General features: G+C 40.3%; 1 pseudogene; it reads right to left on the bottom strand.

Annotated features, from left to right (window-relative positions):
- Positions 1-1333: 1333 nt before the first annotated feature.
- LOC144373293 (small integral membrane protein 13 pseudogene) lies at positions 1334-1638 on the bottom strand (annotated as a pseudogene).
- Positions 1639-21782: the final 20144 nt, after the last annotated feature.

The following is a 21782-nucleotide window of genomic DNA, read 5'->3' as shown; positions in this document are numbered from 1 at the left end:
TGCAACCTCCTCTAATTGTAGAGTATGATATCTTTGAACATTGGGGACAATTTTGAATTTGAGCATTAATGACAATTTAAACTCAACTTGAACCAGGGCAAGTCACTCCATGAATGTTGAATATGGAAGGAATGTCTTGCTTATTGATATGAAAAGCTGGGAGTAAAAATAAATTTTTTCTTTCTTTTTATAAACCAAAAGATTTTGACCACCAGCATGCTGAGGTCCCTTGTTAGCTGAACTGAGGGAACTAATTCAGTCAGTGTTTTGTCTAAATCATGGTTCATTTAGCATTACAATCTGTATGCAATATTAGCTGGAACTGTTTACAGTTGTTTTCACATGGATACATGCACGCACACTCATGTGTATATGTATACACACATATTTATATATTTTTGTATACATATGAATATATATATATATATATATATATATAAATTGAGCTTTTTTGTTAGCCATCATTATTATAAAACACTTTTTTTTCTCTTTTTGGGAGCGTGATGCTGTAGACTGTGAACCCAGGGCCCTGTACATGCCAAGCAAGTGCTCTGTACTGAGCTACACTTCTATCCAGGTTGAATGGCTTTTTAAGCTTCTACAATGCAATATGTGCTATTTTCTTGCCTTAAACAAAATAAAGGTAAATTTCTTCTGATATTTGATGCTTAAGTTTGATATAGATGAAAAATAAGACTGATTACAATTTTTTTACCACAATTTTTAAGTTAGAAGCATTACATGGAAAGACTACAAGAGATTTTTTTTTCATTTAGAGTTGTTCTCCTAGCTCTAGGGTTACACAGTTTCTTTCTGAACTCTATTTCAGAGTTAATATCATCAAATATTTTAAGCATCTAACCTAAATACTCTTATTCTTGTTTTAGCTCTTCCAACTCTCTAGACCAGGATCTATGAATTTGGGGGGTCACACTAGAAATATGATCTACATAAGAGTCCTGGCAGACAGTAATGAGATGCATCCCAATTTCAGACAAGTTAAAACATGAAGAATACATTTTGAATATTAAAATATACTTTTCAAGCTTGAAATGTTTATGAGATTCACACCAGTGCAAACAAACAAACAAAAAAATCCCAAGAGCCAAAGAATAAATGTGTTGAGCAGAAAGCTATCGAAACAAAATATTATCATTAAGATGAAATTTGCAAAGGTCCAATTTGGTTTTAATTCCATTTATTACTGTATGGCTTACATATAAATTTTTTGAACTGGATATGAAATCTAAGTATAAATGTTCTTCAGTCATTTAGTATATTTAAAAGCCAAGTCACTAAGACAGAGGCTCACAATTGCCTTTCGTTGTATACTAATAAAGGACCCTGTCTGGGATCAGTGGCCTTCATCAGTAGGTGCCCTCCTTTGGCGTGCAGATCTGATTCTGTGTGGGGAGGATGAAGGGTCTTCTTCAGTTTCAGACCCTGAAGGCTCATGATCTCCCTCCTGGGATCCTGTGTCTCCCACTAGTTCCCGTAGAAACTTGAATTTAGATAAAAACAGATGCCACACAAAATACCAACCGCACACCATCAGCAGCAGGACGATCAGCAGCGTGGCCACGAACACCAGCAGCGTCAGCAGCCCGACGTTGTGCCACATCTTGGGCGGAGGGTGGTCGCCACAAGGCGGCGGGCGGGCGCGGTGCGGGCAGTGGACAGGCGGGAGCGGGCTTCAGCGGCGGGCACCGGGCGCGGCCAGGCGCCGAGGCGGCATGGGCGGCGTGCGCCCCTCGGCAGCGCCCCCAGGGGGCGGGGAGGCGCGGCGCAGAGGCGGGCACCTCACCGAGGCCGTCCACCGACCCTCCTTCTCGCCTGTGCGGGCGGGACGTAGGAGGGAGCTTGGCCTCAGGGCACTGTTTTCCCCTCTTCGCTCCGGGAAGCCCGGGACTGCGACGCCCGAAGACCCCCGTGGCAGCCGGATGCGCTTCCATGGCGGACGCCGAGTGTCTGAGGAGAGGGAGTGAGCACGGAGACACGTAGCGGCCACAAGGCCCAGGTTGTCGCCCTCCCGAGGATCCCAGGGCCCCCAGGGACGCCAGATGTCAACAACTCCCTGCGGCTGCAGCAGTGGCTTCTCCTGTACCATTTCCTTCAAAAGGCCTGGAGCCAGGATCCTACAGGAACTGGACAGAAGTTGATAGAATGTACAACAATGAATGAAAACACGAAACACTGACCCAGCTGAGGGCATAATTTTTATTTCATCTCCTACCCTTACCTGCTGGTAAAAAGAAGATGATGGAAGGTTTGATCAATGTCTTCACATCAAGATATATTTTCTTTGAAATATTAAACACTGGTGAAATGAGCAGTATATGGCCCAGGACTGAGATGCAGAAAAGAGGTTACAGGGGCAACATGCACAAAAGCCTCTTTCCCAGAAAGAAATAGAAAGGCAAGAGAGTGAGTTCCTGATGGAACAAATGCAGTTCTCATTCTAGGGCTGTCAGGCGGAAGACTGCTGTGCCCCGGTCTGGGACTTCCTGGTACCTGTCACTCCAGTGTGGCATGTCTGCCCTTATGGAACCCCAACAGCAAGTTTCTGCCAAGTTTCACTGCCTCCCCTTTCCGCTATGTGCTCACATGCATCTTTGTTCCGAAGGGAAGACTAATGGGTGGGGTGCTCTCATCTGGGAGACAGAGGGTGGTAAGAGTTTCCAGGAGGACAGAGACAGGCTGATTGGCTCAGCTAATCAGAGCATGATGTTAATGAGGCCAGGTCATTTCCTGGTCCCCTACCACACCCAACCAGCAGTCTCCTTTCTGAGGTCACAAATTACAGTCTTCACCGGAAAAGGAGGGACCAAGGAAGAGGGTGGGGAAAATTCCATGCAAAAGCATCCTCTTTGCTGAAAAAAAGACTTATGCCATTGGGGGGTTATTGGCATTTTCTCCGCACATCTCATCTCTTGTTCATTTGGGACATGAACACAGAGGAACACTGCACCAGTTAGTTTTAGCTGCATAACAAATCACCTCAAAAAATTGATAGTTGAAATCAACAATGTATGATTCTTTGGATCAGCTAAGCAATTATGGTCTAGACTAGCTTAGCTGATCATACCTGAGCTTGCTTATGAATTAGCGATGGAGGGTGGTTGATTTTCATGGTCTGGTGGTCGCCATGCTGGTGGGCAGGTTAATGCAGGACACAGGACTCCTGCCTCTTCTTCTTCAGCAGACTAGACTTCTGCCCATGACTCTAATAGATGAGATCACAAAGAAAAGGAAGAGAGGGAATACTCCCATTTATGCTGGCTTATATTATTGGAATATTTTGGATTATTCCAATAATCCCATGATTGTATTAGATTTATTCTAGAAACAGAAATGATAAAACAGCATTAATACATTTTAAATGAATGGTGGTGATTTTAATGCAGAAACTGTACTGAGTGCTTTACGCACATTAGCTCACTGAACCCCATGAAACAGGCAATAAGCAACTGCTCCAAACTCCAGCCAGAAAATGTCAGAATCAGTATTCAAAATCCAAACTTGAACCACCATAATGGACAGTCATCACTCATGCACTCTGGGAATTCCATGCCTATGCCAACAATGCCTCCATGGTTCAAAACTTTACTGGAATTCTGCTTTTAAAGTCCACAGAGTTTGGGCACTACTGAGGGAATTGGTCAGAATAGGCATTGCTTCCTGTGGTTGCTGCACAGAGATCAAATTTGGCCCAGATATATCAGATGACTGAGGTGAGTGATCCAGCTGGATTAGATGGATGACAACCAATGTGTGACAAGAGAAAAAAATGATTCAGTTGTCTAGATGACAATGTGATGTCTGGCTCCTGATCATTTTATGGACGGAATTTGGATTTTTAACTCTAGTTCAACTGCCAATTCTGCTTAGTCTCTCTGAGACATGGGGCTGATTCCTTCCTCCTTCCATGTTTCCATGTTCTCCTCTGCGATGCAGAAAAGAGGTTACATGAATTAGAAGCTTAGATTACATGAATTCCAAGATTCTTCCAGGTCTAGGAATAAATGACTCTGCAACACACTGTTCCTTATAAGAGATCATTTTCACCTAAAGTAGTGTAATTTCACATCTTCAAAATAAAGGCATGCCTTTGCCACAACTTCCTACTCAGGACATGGGGACAGAGGTTACTGTGTAGCAACAGACCTGATTCCTTGGGAAATAAGTAATTTCAGGGAAGAATAAATATCATAATCTGGCCAGGAACTCAGGATTGAATACTATGCATCTTGCCTCTCAACCTCCATGCTTCATAAATTTTTATCATTTATGCGTTGACTTTCCTGAGCAGGAAAGAGACCAGATAAAGGAGCATATTAGACCTTCTTATTCCCATGCAGATGTCCGAGGCTTTCTTTGGTCAAATCTGATCTGTATTTCTTCTTGGTTAATACCCCCAGAGTGCTGCAGGCTGCTTTCTGCCTGAATGTAGCATAAATAAAAGTGTGTAATCTTGCAAGGGTGAGCGGAAGTGGAGAGCCAGCAGGGACCCAGACACTGAGGACAAGATGAGCCGTTCCATTTCCCCACTTCACAGACCTTATTCTTGCCCTCCTGCAAAGCCTTAGGAAGGCCTCATGGGGGGGAGTTTGAACTCACTCCCACCCAATCCTAATGGCTCTAGCTACTCAAGCGTTCACTAAATAGCTCCTCACAGCCGTTTCGAGTTAGGTGTCTGTTTATGATGTTGGCATATGTGTGCTTATGTCCTGTGTGCATGCCTTGTCTCCTTGGTTCTCCAGCTACCCAAGGCCCCCAGCAAATCCACCTGGACTCATTCAGAATCCCAAGTGGAGGCAGATCACAAAGCAACTCGATGTTGAAATTCAGGAAGCGTTTACAAAGGTTGTATTTCATAGAGCATGCTCTCTGTCATTCATAAACCCGAAAGAAGACAGAGTTGAAAAAGAGGTGTGCAGAGAATTATGGATGTCTTTGGATTCCAAAACAAGTAAATTACTCTCTTTTACCATTGGAGTAAAATTTATTGTAATCTTCTTGAAACAGGTACCTTTTTCCTTTCTAAGTGTCCTTAATGACTAGTTTAAGACTTTTCACTGACTTTTCCATTTATTTGTTCTTCCATTCCTTCAACAAATGTTTATTAAGTTTCTCCATGTACATTGCCCTGTTCCAAGTCCCCAAGGAGATATGATGACATGCTTGCTGCCTCTGAGTGGAGCAGTGTCCCTCCAAGCCAGTGGATTTGGCTAAGTTATAGAGAGACTTTTTTTGCTTGTCTTCAGCTTCTAAGATCAGTCTGAACATGGGGTGAAATCACCAGTGTTTGTGGCAGGGGAAGGACCCTATTCTACACCCAACGCATCATCCTAAATGGTAGGTTTTTGACACAGTCCTATTAAGTATTGAGACGTGACTCTGTCTAGGTTTATATAATTAGTGCTGCAAAACTCAGATGCTTTGCCTCTCAAAGGTCAATCAGCAAGTTCAGTGAGGTCCTATAAAGGAGTTTAAAAGCACTTACACTCTGGAGGCATGCTCCCCATTCTGTCAAATGGTGATTTCCTAATTTCATCCTCCCCTCTGTATTTATTAGTTGGCTTTGTAATGGAAGGAAGAGCTGTCCCTTCTCCTCAGTTTGTCAAGTCAATAGGCTGTTGTTTTATTCAATAGGCCAGAATCATTTACAATCATGATTTATTCTGCTGTCCAAACTGCCTCAGAGTTGCAGGTGGAAGCTCCTTTCTCTCTTCTTTTGACATGTCCCCATCATTCTTTGGGCACTTTCTTCCTTTCAAAAACAAAACAGAATTCCAGGCTCATCTTTCACTTTCCCTCTTCCACTATGGATTCAGCAATTTCTTCAAAGAGCCCCAATTCCTTTTAATAGAAAATGGCATTTTGAATCTAAGATCTGGATGCCAGATGTGCTCATGTGCTCATTGCCATGGCTTCCATTGGTTTTAAGTCTTCTAAGAGAACAGAGCTAGGAAATAGATGTATGTACATACACATACACACACACACACACACACACACACACACACACACACCTCTACACCCGCAGACATTTCTATATTTATAGCCATGTTCATCAATCTCTTTCTATGTAATAATTGCCATGAATTCACACTGAAGTCTCCAGTTTCATAACACCATTGGATTCATTCTATCTTTTCTCTTTACCAAAATATTTTCACAACTGCCTTTTCTGAAAATGAGAACATTATCTATAATATATGTATTTATTTGCTTAATACACACACAGGGTAGTTTCAGAATGTCAAACACACCCATGCTTCTTTGAAAAGCAAGCTTTATTCTACAGTGCAATAAATTTTTAGCCTTTCATTCTTTAGCTTGAGGTCATGTAGGCAATGGTGCTTTCTGTAGCAACCATTTAGAGCATGAGCCTCATTTCCTCTCTTGGGGGTCACTTTGAGACATTTGCCTGAAACCTTGCCTTGGTCATCTGAAGTCTCATTCTTCGTGCTCTGTGACTGCCATTTGAGAGAGAACATGTCACCATGGGATTCCAAGAAAACATTCAATGTATGTTTGTTGACTCCCCCTTTTCCTGAAGATAATCCAACAAGTAGATTGTACAAATATCTCCATTTCCACAAACACACTTACATGCTTATGGCAAGAGTGTCATCTCCCAGGGCTATCCATGCTCCCTTGGCCTCCCTGCCTCATGTTCAAATAATACCAACAGCTTTCCTCTCTTCCAGAGAAACTCCAATTCATCTTCCTTATGAAGGTTTCCCAACACCCTTCTCTCTAAACACAGAGCATGTGTCCACAAGTGCAGGGGCCATAGAAGCTCATTTTATATTTGTCAAGTTCTCACATTCTCCATCTTCACATTTAAAAATATTTTCCTAATTAAATTTATGAGCTAGAAATTGAGAAACATATGGAGTTGAGGGGAGGAAAGAAAGAGTAAAAAAATAGCCCATTCATTCAACTTCTCTCAGCTGGCACTCCTAGTGGGGACACGGGCTGAGCTCAGGTAATGCCGGGCCATAAACCTTCCATAGGAGCCAAATTTAGGTCCAGTATGAAAAGAAAACAAAATCCCTCCTACAAGACAAACTGTTCACTTTGGAAATGGGAGTTTCTTTTTAAGGTCCTGTATTAATCCTTCATACTTGATCATTTCCATGGGGCAAAAATCAGTGCTCCTCTTGGAAGCTTCTGAATAGGGCAATGCAGAAAAATTTTCAGACCTTTTATTTCCCTCAATAGAGACCTGTTTCTCCTGGGGGCTCTGCTTTCTCCTTTCTGGACAGAATCCACTTTGCCATATCCTGACTAGAAGGAGAGAAGGTATGAAGTGTGGGGTCGGGGTGGGGGGGGGCAACTCCAGGTGCTAGAAGCTTTGCACAATGAGTTCTATTCTCTGCTGTTTACAAACAATCTTTCTTAAAGTTCTTAAGGTTGGCTCACAAAAACTCAATCTCCTAGTGCAGGTTAGCCCTCCAGACTAGGCTACCTAAAAATTTACATGGATACTTTTCTGGCATATGTAAGTCCAACACACTACAAATGAAAGAACAAGATGAACCTTTCCTGACTCACATGAGTATTATATGTTGGTTACTTTCATTGTTGTATCTCTACCTATATACCTGTGTGTATGTGTGCATGTGCTTGCGCGCACATCATGCACACACACACATGTATTATAGAAAGAGCAGCTTTGTTGTATTCTCAGTTTTAAGATGGAAAGTTTGCAACCCAGGAAAACCTCAGTCCTAAGCAAATTGGCGAAGTCACCCAACTTCTTCAAATAACAAATACTAATTAGATCACACATATATTTATGTCCCACACTAAATTGCTCTGAAACCACATCTTCCTCACCAGTTGGAATTTCAGGCTTTCTCCAGTGTTCTGTTGACTTTCTATTCCTGAGAACATGCTAAGGCTGTGGATTCATTCTGCTCCATCTACTCTAAGCAGGGAAGGAGCCAGATGCTCCCTTGGAGACAAGATTGAAACAGACCTCGCATCAGGTAGTCAGGCAATCTGCCAGGGTTTTCCAGATCTGCTATGTCAAACGATGGTGAACTGAGATGACAGAATCAGAGTTCCTTCTCACAGCTCTTGTGCAATGGGCTGAAAAATGCTTCTCTGTTTCACATCACTGCTTGAATGACAAAGCATGACAGTATTTATATTGAAATAACTGTATCCCTTCACTCACAGGACACATGTGCCTATTTGGATCTGGGCAAGGTCCCACTCATGTACCACGTTGTGTTTGCATTTGTATTTTTTTCTTATAATTCAACCCTGCTGTAAGCTTAGTTTACAAGGCCAGATTGTTCCTTCCCTTGTAGTGAGTTCCGTCTCAGAAGCCTCATTCTGCTGTTTTGTGATTTATCTTCAGTCTAGGGCACCATTAGACATAGGGTTGACAATATCCTTGCCCGCATATCTTATACATCTGTGGGTAAGTGATACAAAGAGAAAGCAGAATGTCCTAGCCATCTTCCAGAAACACCTGGAGTTTTTATCACAGAGAATGGGGAAGGAGTTGAGGTGGCCTCTGCCATAGAACCTGTGCTGCAGGCCTTAAGACCAGCCAAAATATCATGTTGCCAGGCATTTTATTACATACAAATATCATCAGTCTTGGCTGTTATGAAAAAGCTGTTGTGAATAGCTTTGAATCTAACATATTTCTCCCAGTTCTGGGGAAGTCCGAGATCGAGGTGTTAGTACATGCAATGTCTCATGAGGGGGGCCTACTTCCAGCTCAGCCAATGTCCACATTCTCAACACATCCTTGCAGAGAAAAGAAGTAAGATCCCTCATATCTCTTCATATAGGAGAACAAATGCCATCACATTGATTCTACCTTCATGACCTAATTACCCTCCAAAGACCCCCATCTCCAAATACCATCACACTTGTGATAAAGATGAATTTGGGGAAGGACATAGACATTCAGTCTATAGCAACCATTCTGACTATGTGGGACTGTGTAGGGATGCATGCTTTATTTAGCTGCAAGTGTGTCCTATACAAAGTTTCTCTTCTATATCATCATCAAATTCTCTCTTCTTGCTTATTCTTTTCTGCCCAGACACCATAAACTTAACTGGTTGAAACTATTTGCTAACGGAAACATACACTATATACCATGGGCTTACTATGGTCCTGTGATATTTGGATAATTCCCATAATGCTGGCCAACTAACCCTCATTGTTGTCATTATTAGCAGTGGCAGTAGTAATAAGAATAGCTAACGTATGTTTAAAATCTTGGACATTATCAATAGTCTTCAACAATCCTGTAAGAGTGAGTAGCTGAGTGAATTACATTTGATAACTTGGTTTAATAATGCATTCATAGAAGAGAACATGAAGCCTCAAGAGGTTTAATGACTCATTTAAGGTCACACCTAAGAAGAAGCAGGAGAGAGCATGTTTCCTTTCTCTGTTCTTGGCTCTGTGAGGCTACTATGAGAAGATGGTACTTGCAAAGCAGGAAGTGAATCCTTACCAAACAGAGCTATTCCCATCTTTACTGAATCATTGAGAGCCAGGAACCTCTCTGGACTCCTTGCTCTCTGAGTTATTTAAACAGAGACCCTTGAGAGAAAGGAGAAAACCCCAGGGGAAATGTTGAGAAGAAACTTTCCAATGTCAGCAATTGGAGGCATCCCAGGGAAGGAGGATTTTGAATCCATGAGAACTTTACAGAGACCTTTAATATATGAAAGGCAAAACAGATCTGTCGGAAAGCAGTCTCTACTCACTTCAGAAACAAGAAGAGGAACTCCAGGTTGAAAAGACAATGGAGCTGCAGTTTGATGTAGATGCTCCTGGCAGCATAATACTTTAGTAAACTCCTTTAAATGTTTATTTTAAATGTATGGGGAGACAGTGGAGGAAAGTGATCCTTGGTAGATGCTCCTCTCTCACTTTGTAAAATTTCCTGCAACCTCTCTTAGGATAATGAATTATATCATCAACAGATTCATCATCCTTGACAAGGAATTTTAGCAATCATCACTACTCAAGGGGGCCCTTTGAGGGTCTCACATTGTCTGTTTGCACCTGCATCCCCTCCCCCACCGTGTGGGAATGTCATAGTCTTTGATAACTCCATGGGTGCTTTCCTTGGGCAATATAATTGTATCCATTTTGCTGCATTTCTAGGTACATTTTAGCATCTCATATGGATGAGCTTCTTCATTTATCTTTGGATTTATATACAGACATCAAATCGTATTAGAATTGAAAATGGGAGGGGGAGGAGAGGGAAGCAGAGATCACCGGAGTCATCAGTTTGGTTCTCTCCTGCCTTTAGGCCTTGTTGACACAGCTTAGCTCTCTCCTGCTCCTCCCAGGCAGGCTTATCTGTTGCACGCTGAACTCCATTAATCTTCCTGAAAGGCAGATGCATTCAGGACAATGTTAACATTTAGCTCTCCTGAAAAGAAGACAGATTCTGTGAGGCACAGAGATAGGGATCTGGGGCCAGCCCTGGCAGCTCAGACAGGCCTCAGCAGGATGGATTCCATGTGGAGAGAGGGTGACAGCAGAGAAATGGGCTGTGTGGACTGGGACACCTGCATCGGATCAAGTCAAACTAACCCAAACCAAGTGAGAAAAAAAAATATATATATATATATATTACATATTAATAATATGCATCAATAATACAGTTTAATATATATTAATAATATACATTAGTAATAATATTTTAATATATATTAATTATATACATATGTGTATTTTTTTTAACCAATCCAGGACAGCAACAAACAAATAAATACCTGTCCTGTCTTGTGGCAACATCAGCCAGGTTTATTTTGGAGGTTCTAATAGACAAAACAATTATTTATCATTATTATTTCCATTTTAACAAATGATTGACATTTTCTCAAGAGTCTACACAATATTAGTACATAATTTACAAGAAATAAGTAGTATAGAATGTATGTTTTTGTCATTAAAATGCCTAGCACATTTCACTTAGATCTCTATTGCATCCTCTGCCTTCGTGCCGAAGTCTGGCTTGGCACAAATCAGGAGCCACTTGTCAAAAAGAAACTAACTTTATTTTTAGAACTACAAATGCCAAACAAAACAGCTCCTCAGGGAAAAAACCCTCAGAGCCCAACTGCCACCACCAGCTTCCACGAGCCTCTCCTCACAACAACCTCCTAACCTCCCACAATCCTCCTGCTCTTGAGGCCGATTGGCTGGGTCGCGTGGGCGGAGCCAAAGAAGTCCCCCAATGAGCAGCTCCGTGGAGGAGCCAATCAGCTAGATGTTGCTGGGGCCGCTGTGAGCCAATCATCAGCTGGCAGTCTGAAGCTTGCTGGCAGCTGGAAGTTTGCTGGGGCCCCTTTGGCTGTGGCTCTCAACACCTTCGGTCTGAATCTGCCCTGCACAGACAGACAGCCGATGGACCTGGCCCTGTTGAGGCTGCCTCAAGATCCCTACTGACTCTATATTGTCTCTTGATGAGGTCACTGCTCTGAAAAGAGGACTGAATTCATGTCTTTCTTCTGTGCCTTCTTTGTGCTGACCCTCTCCTATCATCCCTATCCCCCAGCTGGCTGTGGCCACTAACAGAGTCCCTAATGCAAACAGAACTCTGGAAGCACCATCTGCCTCAAATCATGCTTTGGTTCACCAGGCCTCTCCTGGCTACAGATTGATTTGTATGAATTTGGTGACTGCATTAAATACGATTAGAATAAATTATGCTGTAGTTACACACTACCCCCAAATCACAGTGCCCACGACAGGAAAGTTTTGCAGAAAAACAGAAAGAAGAAGTGGGAGAACCAGAAAAATCACAAAACCTGGAGAATCTCTTCCTGACGTTCAAAAGGGAAAAATTGCAGATAACCCCTACGACGTAGAGCCAGGATTAAATAAACAGATAGCTGAACATCAGTCCTAAATGGACTAGGATCACAGAGATGGGGAGACACCATAAATAGATTGAGGGACATTTACATTTAGTTTATGTATGCATTTATATGTTGCCTCACACTCAAAAAGATTTAACGTAGTTATAAAACAAATAAAAGCAATGTAATAAGAAGAAACAGAATGAGAAGTAGAAAATCTAGACCATGACAAGCAAGGAAACAAATACAGAAATCAGAAAGACCAGCACAAACATAACAAGAGTTCCAAATTTCTCCTGAGTTTGTAGGCCTCACAAAGCAAAAGTGACATAATTATTATCAACTAAACAAGCAATAGAAAAAGCCTTTTAGTCCATTCTTTTAGATAAGCAAACTTAAACCAAACATAGACTTCAGAATCTCCCTTGTCAGCCAAGCTTTTGTTAGATGTTGACAGCAGAGGGTTCAAAGTCGCATTCATTGATGAATACTGAATAGTTGGGTATTTGTAGAAGTTTCTGAGAACAGCTCCCTAAGCCCCAAATCTTGATAGAAAAATTAAAGTTGGGTAGCTTCCCCCAGGTCTTTTGCTGCCACCTGCAAACCAGAGGTCTCCACAATAGGCACTTTGGGACCAATTCCAGGACACAAAAGAGCTCAACTGATTTCTCAGAGTGTGACATTGTGGACCTTTTGCCAAGATTTTTAGCGTTGAAAATATTCCAACCAGTTGCTCAAGTTGTCTGTTAAAATACATAATGAAAGCTTTAATAATGCTCTACAAAATGACTGATTTGGGGTATCCTGACTCTAGGAAATCTACCAGACTAAAGTAATTGCAAAATATACTCTCCTAAATCTTCAAATTAAATATTTTGCTTTCCAATTTGCAGCAAATTGATAGAAATCAATTGAAAAGTGGTTATTTGGCTAATTATGATAATTTTGGTTTTGACTGTGACTTTTTGTATTGACTAGGGACTATCTATTAATCACCTCTGATGTGACAATGAAATCATATTCTCAGCATAAAGTATAGCATCAGAAATCACCTTCTATTCTTAACTGCAACAGTATTTATTTAAAGTCACTTATTTAGTAAAACTATAAGCTAAAATAAGAGGGACCAGAACACAATCTTCTTTAGATCACTCTATCAGAGAGTTTCTTCAACACATATTTTTTACAATAGGAATAAGGTGCAGGGATGCAGATTCAATATGAGAAACACTCTACAAAAGTTTATATTATCTAGGTTGACCCTTACTTTTATGGTGGCTTTTACAGGTCAAATAAAGACTAAAAGTTCAAAAAAGTTGCAAGTAGACACATTATATTTGAGAGATTTTCTTGGAAGATCTTAGAAGTAAAATACTCACTTCTGAAGTATTAAAAACTCAGTCAAAACTTATCTAGTAATTGATGCTAGTTATTAAATAAATGTTTACTTCTTAGAAAGAAACTGGATAAATATTGATTGTCTACAAAGATAAGGAGATATATAATTTTGAGAGAGTAGAAGACTAACAAAAAATGAGCAGATGTGTTTTGAGTTTGTTTACACATTATTGTCTTTATGTTTAATAATCACAAAAAATTGACAATGACTAAGTCAACCAATTAGAACATAATTCAAAAATTATGGTTTGACTGCTAGGCAGGTCATTATGCCCACAGCATTATCACATTTGTGAAGGACTGGAGGTCTGCAGAAATAAGGAATACTGTAGATTTGTTAAATGTCTCCAGTGGAAAAGAAATAGCTGATATTGATCACATCACCTGGAAATGGTTTTCAGTCTCTGCAGTTTTACTGGTTCCAGTCCTCTGTGACCTGATGAATCTACTGCATCCTTCCCAGAAGGTGAGAGTTAGGCAGAAAGCTTGAAAAGGGAAGATATTCATGGTGCTAAGGAAACAAAGACCCACCAGGGGAGATTGCCTAACTCAAGACACTCACCAAACTTTGACTTTACATGGGGAAGGAGGTTAAAAAGCTGTGCTGAAAATAACAGAGGAATGAGGGCCCCTCTTGGTAGAAGTCAATCTCATCTGGAGTGTCTGTGGTTATTTTATATACAAAATGTATATATCCTACCATAGCAGTAGGCCCATAAATAATGCACACATTGGAGTTATTAGTTAAGGACTTTAAAATGTGTACAACTGATATTTTCAAGAAAACAAGAAAAATATGGTCAGAAGAAATATAAAACATGAATAAATTCAAGGCATTTTGATTTTACATGCTTTTTAAAAGCATCAAATAGACACTCTAGAAATAAAAGTACAATGTCCAAAGTTAATTTATATTAAATAAATTAAATAAAAGTAGAAATAGTTATGGTATTTTTGACTCAAGTATTATGTTTGTTCAAAGGTAGGTACAGAGGATGGACAAGGGGTGTGGAACATGTTAAAAGGTGTAACATATGTATGATTAGCATCGAAGAATGAGCAAAATGACCCAAAAGTAATATTGGAAGAAATAATGGCTAAAAATTTTCAAAAACTGCTGAAGGTCATAATGATTAAAAAAATCTCAGTGAAACCCAAGCAAGATAAATACAAAGCAAATCATATCCAAAGACATAATGACCAAACTGCTGAAAACCAAAGGCAGAGAGAAAATCCAGAAGGGTAGAAGGGGAAGAGACATGTACCTTCAGTAAAGCAACATAAGAATGATATCTGACATAGTAATAGAAATGGTGGACACTAAGAGGTAATGGAATTGGTAAAGAGAAGACAAAAAGCACTGAGAGAATGAAATACCAAACAGAATTCTATACCCAGAAAACTGAAAAAAAATTATTTTTCAGAACAAAAGAGTAGAATTTGTTGTTTCTAGGTATGTATCACGTGAATAACGAGATGTTTTCCCAGGCAAAAGAAAAATCATTCCAGATGAAAACATGGAAATTCAGAAAAGAATAATGACAAATTTTATGGAGTTTAAAATATATGTAAAACTAAAATTCTTGAAAAAAGTAATTGCTGAAAAGGGAAATAAAAGAGGTTGTAACTATGTCATGGAAGTGGTGAAAGTTCTAGTCTGTTGTGAACATGTTTCAATATCCAGGATAATCATTAAACAATATAAAAAATATGATCATAAAGGAAAAAATAATGAAATTATAAAAAAATTTTCTTACCAATGTGAGGCAAGAAAGGAAATAGAAGAATAGACGAAGAATAGATGAACTCTAGATAATGGCAGAGGGGTTAGAGGGGAAGGGAGGGGGCATGGAATTATAAATGATGGTGGAATGTGATGATCATTATTATCCAAAGTACAGGTAAGAAGACACGAATTGGTGTGAATATACTGTATATACAACTAGAGCTATGAAAAATTGTGCTCTATATGTGTAATAAGAATTGTAAGGCATTCTGCTGTCATAAATAAATAAATAAATAAATAAATAAATTTTTAAAAAAGAACAAATTATATTTGGGCACATATAAATTCAAGAATATCAGTAAATTACTTTAAATGTTGGCAATATTCTTCAGGGAAAGATTAGTATTCTAGATGATACAATATAGGTAATACAATATGGATTTGGAAGTCATTACTTTTGACTATGAGAACTATGAGAAAATGTTTTATTGGGTCCTGTCTCAGAAATTCTAGGCTCTGTCATATTTGACATAGTTGATCCAGGATTACAAAGTTCCAGGGTGAAATCCCATTATACAAGCCTAAGGAAATACAAGCCTCTGAATGAGGCTTAATAAATGTTTGGAGAGGCCTGACTGTTTCATGTCTAGTTGTTCAAATTTCTTTAAGACTTAACCTAATATAGAAGTTTAATGTTTAATAAAAAGAGAAATCAATCATGAATCAGGCATGCAGTTTTCTGGAGATCTATTCATAAAATATGGATCATCTATATCAATCTGAAAAACACTGAAAACCTGTAGTTGAAAAAAAGCCTTTCCTGTCTGCCTCAAGAGCGAGGAAGGGTTGAGTCTTTCCTTGGAGGAGGTATCTCTATCCCCTACAATACTTTATCTGTGAGTCTCAAAACGATTTCTCAGTCATACTCAGCTCTGTCAAAATATGAGAACTTCATGTTTTCTGAGGGAGCCAACAGGAATAAATAGAAAGGAAATCAGAAAGGGGGCTTAACACTTCTTGCTGATTTTAAATGGACTAGAAACCCTTGTTTTTAATCTGTAACTGTCCATGCCATGATGAAGCGGACACATATGTCCTGCCAACTCGCATTTGTCCCCGTCTGAGCTTAGTCCCACAATGAAGCCATGTTGCAGAGAGAGCAAGGATGAGCTCAAGACGTGCCCTGCTGGCTGGCTGCCTGGAAACCTCCACAGCCAGGACAGATCCTTTCAAGATGTTCTTTTTATTATGACTTTGAACAAGAGACTGGAGAACTAAGGCTGAAAACACTGTTGGGCATTGGACTCCAAGATAAGCCCAGGTGGTGTTCCAGAGAAAATTGAACTTTGTCATGTCTCATTAAATAGACTCTAGGGTAGAGACTAGGGTCGAGAATGAGGGGAAGAAGCCCACCCCTCCTGAGAATGTTCAGTATCTTGATGAATATGGGTCCAAGGAATTAAGAGAACTGAAAAGGCCATTCATTTCTTCTCACCCTGGCAGCTCCTTGATGCTAGTGCTCCAGGAAAAATCACAAAGGACCTGTTTTTCTGAGTTTGGCAGGTGTGGCTCCTTACATGGAAATGATTGTGTCAGTAAGGCTGGATTCTTCTGGCTAATTGTCTGCAATTTTATCTGAAATCTGAGCATTGCTTCACACATAAACTATTTTATCGTATGCTGATTTCTTGAAAATCAGGAATTCCTGTACCATTATATATATATATATATATATATATATATATATATATATATATATATATATATATATATAATAGAAATATACATACATATATATCTTCAACTTCACTTTGTTATTCTGGAAACACACCAAAATCTTGTAGATGTCATCCTGAATAATAATTATTTACAGGATTTAAGGAAAAATTATAGTTAGCTACTTTCAAAATCTTCAATTAACTAATTCTGCATAAGTGTGTATTCATAATGTGTTTTAGTCAAACTTTTCACCACTATTACCAAAAAACCTGACAAGAACAACACAGAGGAGGAAAAGTTTATTTTTGGCTCATGGTTTCAGAGGTCTCAGTCTATGGATGATCAATTCCATGGCTCTGGGCCCAAGATGAGGCAGAACATCATGGCAGAAGCATGTGGTGGACAAAAGCAGCTGAGGACATGGCCACCAGGAAGCAGAGAGGACAAAATACAAACCCCAAAGACCTACCGTCTCCAGCCACACCCTACCTGCCCACTCTTACCATCCAGCTAACCCATTCAAGTGGATTAATAAATACACTGATTACATTAGTGCCTTCATAACCCAATCATTCCATCTCTAAACTTTCTTGCATTTTTTTAAACAGATGAGCTTTTGGGGGATACCTCATATCCCCCAACATCATGATAGATTCAAATGTCATAGAATATCCACATGTACCAGGTACTTTTGCCTGTGTTTTTTCTTTACTCCTCTTAGCCCTTTGGATAGATTTTGTTATTCCGGTTTCACCAAGGAGATAACCAAAGGTCCAAAGGGTTCCACTATCTGATTAAAGCCAGATCTCTTAGTAATAAGGATTTGAATTAGGACTAAACACAGTGTTCTTTTTACTACTCTCCTGCTTTGTCTGTAGTCCTTATATTTGCCACTTCAGATAACCACACACAACAGCAACAGTAATTTAGAAAATGGTACTTTACACATCTTTCTATTTCATTTCATTTCATGAAGGGATTCTTTGGAAATTCTTGAAAGAAAAAAAAGAAATCTAAACTGCCAAATCATTTAAACTCCGCAAAGCAAATCATCATCACTGCAATAAATTTACTAAACAAAATAATAATGATAATGATGAGATAGGATAAAGATGGGAATTGAATTTAAGCATTTATACTGTAAGGAACTCTGCTTTGAAATTTTCTTGGTTCTTTTTAAAGTTCAATGGTCAGAAACTTATTTTGGGGACAAGGGCAGGAATTATAAAAATGTATTTGGGCCTATGAGGCATGTGAGGGTTTATAAACAGGTGATTTAGCTTGTGTACATGTGTGAGTATGAGTCTCTGGGTATTTCACAAGACCATCACCTTAGACCCACATGCTCAAGGGCATGGTTAAGGCAGAAGGCAACTGGAAAAACAAACTGGAACTGCTAAAGGAAAGATGATTCAGAGCTCAGGTTTTCCTGTAAAGTGGCAAGTGAATTTAGTATTTGTGAAACTTTTCCAGTGCTGGTTGGATTCCAGAAGGACCCAGGGTGTGCATTCAGCTTGCCTCTGCCACCTTCTTGCTCTGGCTGGGGCACAAATTGCCCTGACTCTGGCCTGGCACCGCATTACACCATGTCAAGGTCCATGCTCCTCTGTCCTCATCTGCTCCGTCCAGAGATGCCCCTTCTGTTCTGCTCCTAAGGACACCAGCCAACAGAGGGGCCAGGAAATGTAGGCAGTAGGCAGAGCAGGTTCAAAGAGACTTGGAAATCTGAGCCAGAGAAAGAATCCGTGCTCTTAAGGGCAGAGAGCAAGGAAGAGAGTAGGCAGGATGAAGAGAGTAGATGGGAGCTCATGCTCCTCTCTACACCTCCCAAACCACTACCTATTCCCAGACAGAGGACAGAGACCAGCCCTTTCTGGTTTTTCCAAACTGTAATCACACAGCTCAAAGGCCCTCAAGGACCACTTAAGTCAACCTCATTTTATTGAAGAGGAAAACTGAAACTCAGAGCAAAGAAGTAGAATTCCAGGGCCATATTGAATTAGCCAACACCTGGGAATGGGGATCGTGAGACTCTAATCCTTCCTTCCATGAACCAATACTTTTGCCATGTTATTCTGACAAAGTTGAATTCTCTTGCTCTGAACACTCGGTTCCTTCTTACTCACTGTCATCCCACACTCTTTATTTTTTCTTAGTTTTTCTTGGTACATGAGATCCAAGCCTCACTCGGTTTAGTTCTACATCCAACAAGCATTGTTATTGAGCACTTTTATGGAACAGGTACACAGTGGACAAAGTCCATGCCCACCTAGGGAAGCCTTCTAGAAGGAGATTTTCCATCCTCATGTGGCCAACATATCAGAGGAGCTTTTCTACATCTCCTAATAAACTCCACTTAAACACTCATTCACCTGATGAATATTTTATGAAAACCATCTGTTCTTCAATTGAAATTTTTAATTTTAATCTGTATACTTTAATATCCTTACCCTTCCACTCAAATACCACAATATGAAATGATTTAAGTATTATTTGAAAGAACAATTCTGTTTTCTCAGAAAGACCTGGAGGGCTTTAGTGAAAACCTTGCAATGGTCCCAGGTCTCCCAGGCATAGTTGAAGTTTGGGGTGTAGTGCATTTTCCCGCTTTTTCAGTTCAAATGAGCATGGGGGTACATCTTGACTTAGCTGTGTGAGAAGCAAATATCAGTGAAACACATGAGAGGTGTCATGAACAACCAGGACAGAAAGTGGGGTGATGGTTTAGCTGAGTGGCCCTAATAGGTTTCTAGGCATTCACACATCCAGGCAGCTAGCCATGGAAACACCAGGGCATGGTCCACAGATGGACTGCATGACCAGGGAAGGTACGCAGCCCAAAGGGCATAAGTAGACAGTCGCTCAGGCCAATGAGAACTAGAGAGGCACGCAGCTTTCTTTTTCCAGTTCTCAGGCAGTGGCATTTGGTTGTCCATTTGTTCTATTTTAACACGGCTAATCTAAACCTGAGTCTCTCCCTTGAAGTTATTTATTTTCTTGTTACTATGTACCTAATCCTTAAGAGACAAGACTGTGACTAAGAAGTCACAAATCTGTGACTAAGAAGTAAGAAAAATGTGACAGGTAGGTTTAGCTGGCAGCTTAGAGCTTGGGCTTTAGGGTCAGACAGGCTTGGGTTAAAATCCTGACCTTCTCACTTGAAATTTCTGTGATCAGAGAAGAATTGTTAATTCTCCTGAACATTTGTTTTGTGTTCTTATATATAAAAGGAGGATGATAGGCACACAGGCAGGGTTACCTGCCACATGTCTCTTTTACATGTCCAGTGTGTTGTTAAGGTTTCAGTCAGGACAACAGCCACTGCAAGAACGGTGGGAATAAGAGAATTTATTTAGAATCAGACCTTCATTGTGCAGAAGAGTGGAGACCTAGAGGAGGTATTACAGGATTGCAGAACTAGTCACTTAGCTGCCTACCTGCATCAGTGGTGAGGCTGGACACATCAGAGCTTGCCAGAGAAGCTGAGAAGCAAGGACACACAGCAGCAGAAGAGGACCACCAAGGGGAAGCCTGGGGAAGGTCCCTGGAAACCACTGCATTGGTGGATCCACAACTGAGCACTTGGTGGTGGCCTGGGATACTGTTTGTCCAATGGGTATTGTGTAAAGCCCAGGAAGAACAGAACACAAAGCCCAGAACTAGTTTTAGCTAGTTTAAGATTCTTTCACTTGCACTTGAAGGGGTCTTAACTAATACAATAGGATTAACAGAAGATCAAGTAAGCATGAGCCTGTCAGACCGTAAGTGACATCATCGATCAGTGTTATATAGATTTCCATTCCAGGCTGTTCCATTTATACCCCCTCTCTTCTCTGTTCTATGTAAATATATTAAGGAGAGTTCTTTCCAGAGACATCAAACCATATAAAATGGCCTCAGAGGCCTCCTTTCTGTCAGTGCCTACAAGCTCAATCATCATGGTCAGTACACAAAAATGGCTAAGATGGAGTCAGTGTTTTTATAAAGAAACAGGAAATGAGTTTACTTAGGAATTTTATCTCATCCTCCAACTTCTGCAACCTGACACCCTTCTATGACACTCTCTTCCTGACCTTGAAGATGTCATGGCTGTCTACCTCTATCCTTGTCTTTATCTTACTAGCATCGCCCAAGGAGGAGTGCAAGAAGAGTGCTGAGGTTTGAATAGTGTCTCTTTTCAGAGAAAAGTGTTTGGATTTCTCTGAAAAGAGACACTATGCAAACCTCAGCACTCTCAGGACACTCCAAATCTGAGACTGGAGGGGATCGAGGGGAGAAGGATTTGTAGGTTCAAAGAGTGGTAAATTGGATTTCCCTCCCATTTTCTATCAGAACAGGGATTAACTACACTTGGGAAGAGATGACTTTGGTAGCAACTGATCCCCAGCTTTCAAAACTATGAGAAACCAAGATGCTGAGAATAGGAATCACCTAGTTAATCAGTCAAAAACATTTTTATAAAGTCCGTGGGGTGCTCAGCACATAACAGCTGTTCTCTCTCTCTGTTGGGTTTGACTAGGAATTGGGCTTAGGATACAGCACAGGGGCTTTAGAGTAATCATTTGCAAGGAATTCTAGATAGTGACCACAGTTTAATAGCATTAGATAAATAATGAAAGTCACTTAAATACCTTCTCTGGAAAATGTTAGAAATTCAAGTTAAGTGGCTTAGAGGTGGGGGCAGAGTGGGGATGACTGTTAGATCTAAATCAGTACAAGGAAACCATTTTTTTCACTAGGATGATTACTTCATGTATCTAGTAACATGTGGTCATAGTTGTACACACAGGGAAGACTTAGGAGACAGTGTTCATGTCTTCTGCTTTCTTACTGAGCTTCAAGATTCATTCTCTCTCTCTCTCTCCCTCTCTCCCTCCCTCCCTCCCTCTCTCTCCTCCTCTCCCCTCTTTCTCTCTCTCTCCCATTTCTCTCTGACTCTGCATTATTCTCTCTTTATGTTCCACTCCTAACTGTGAATGTTTTAGAACTTCTGCTTAGTAGAGTACATAAACATATTTGTACTTGTTCAAGCTAATATTTATGTAGCTTTAGTCCCAACATCAAATTAAGCTCTG

The sequence above is a fragment of the Ictidomys tridecemlineatus genome, unplaced genomic scaffold (assembly GCF_052094955.1).
Source record: "Ictidomys tridecemlineatus isolate mIctTri1 unplaced genomic scaffold, mIctTri1.hap1 Scaffold_35, whole genome shotgun sequence".
Lineage (NCBI taxonomy): Eukaryota > Metazoa > Chordata > Mammalia > Rodentia > Sciuridae > Ictidomys > Ictidomys tridecemlineatus.
This window is presented reverse-complemented; position numbering and strand designations above follow the sequence as displayed.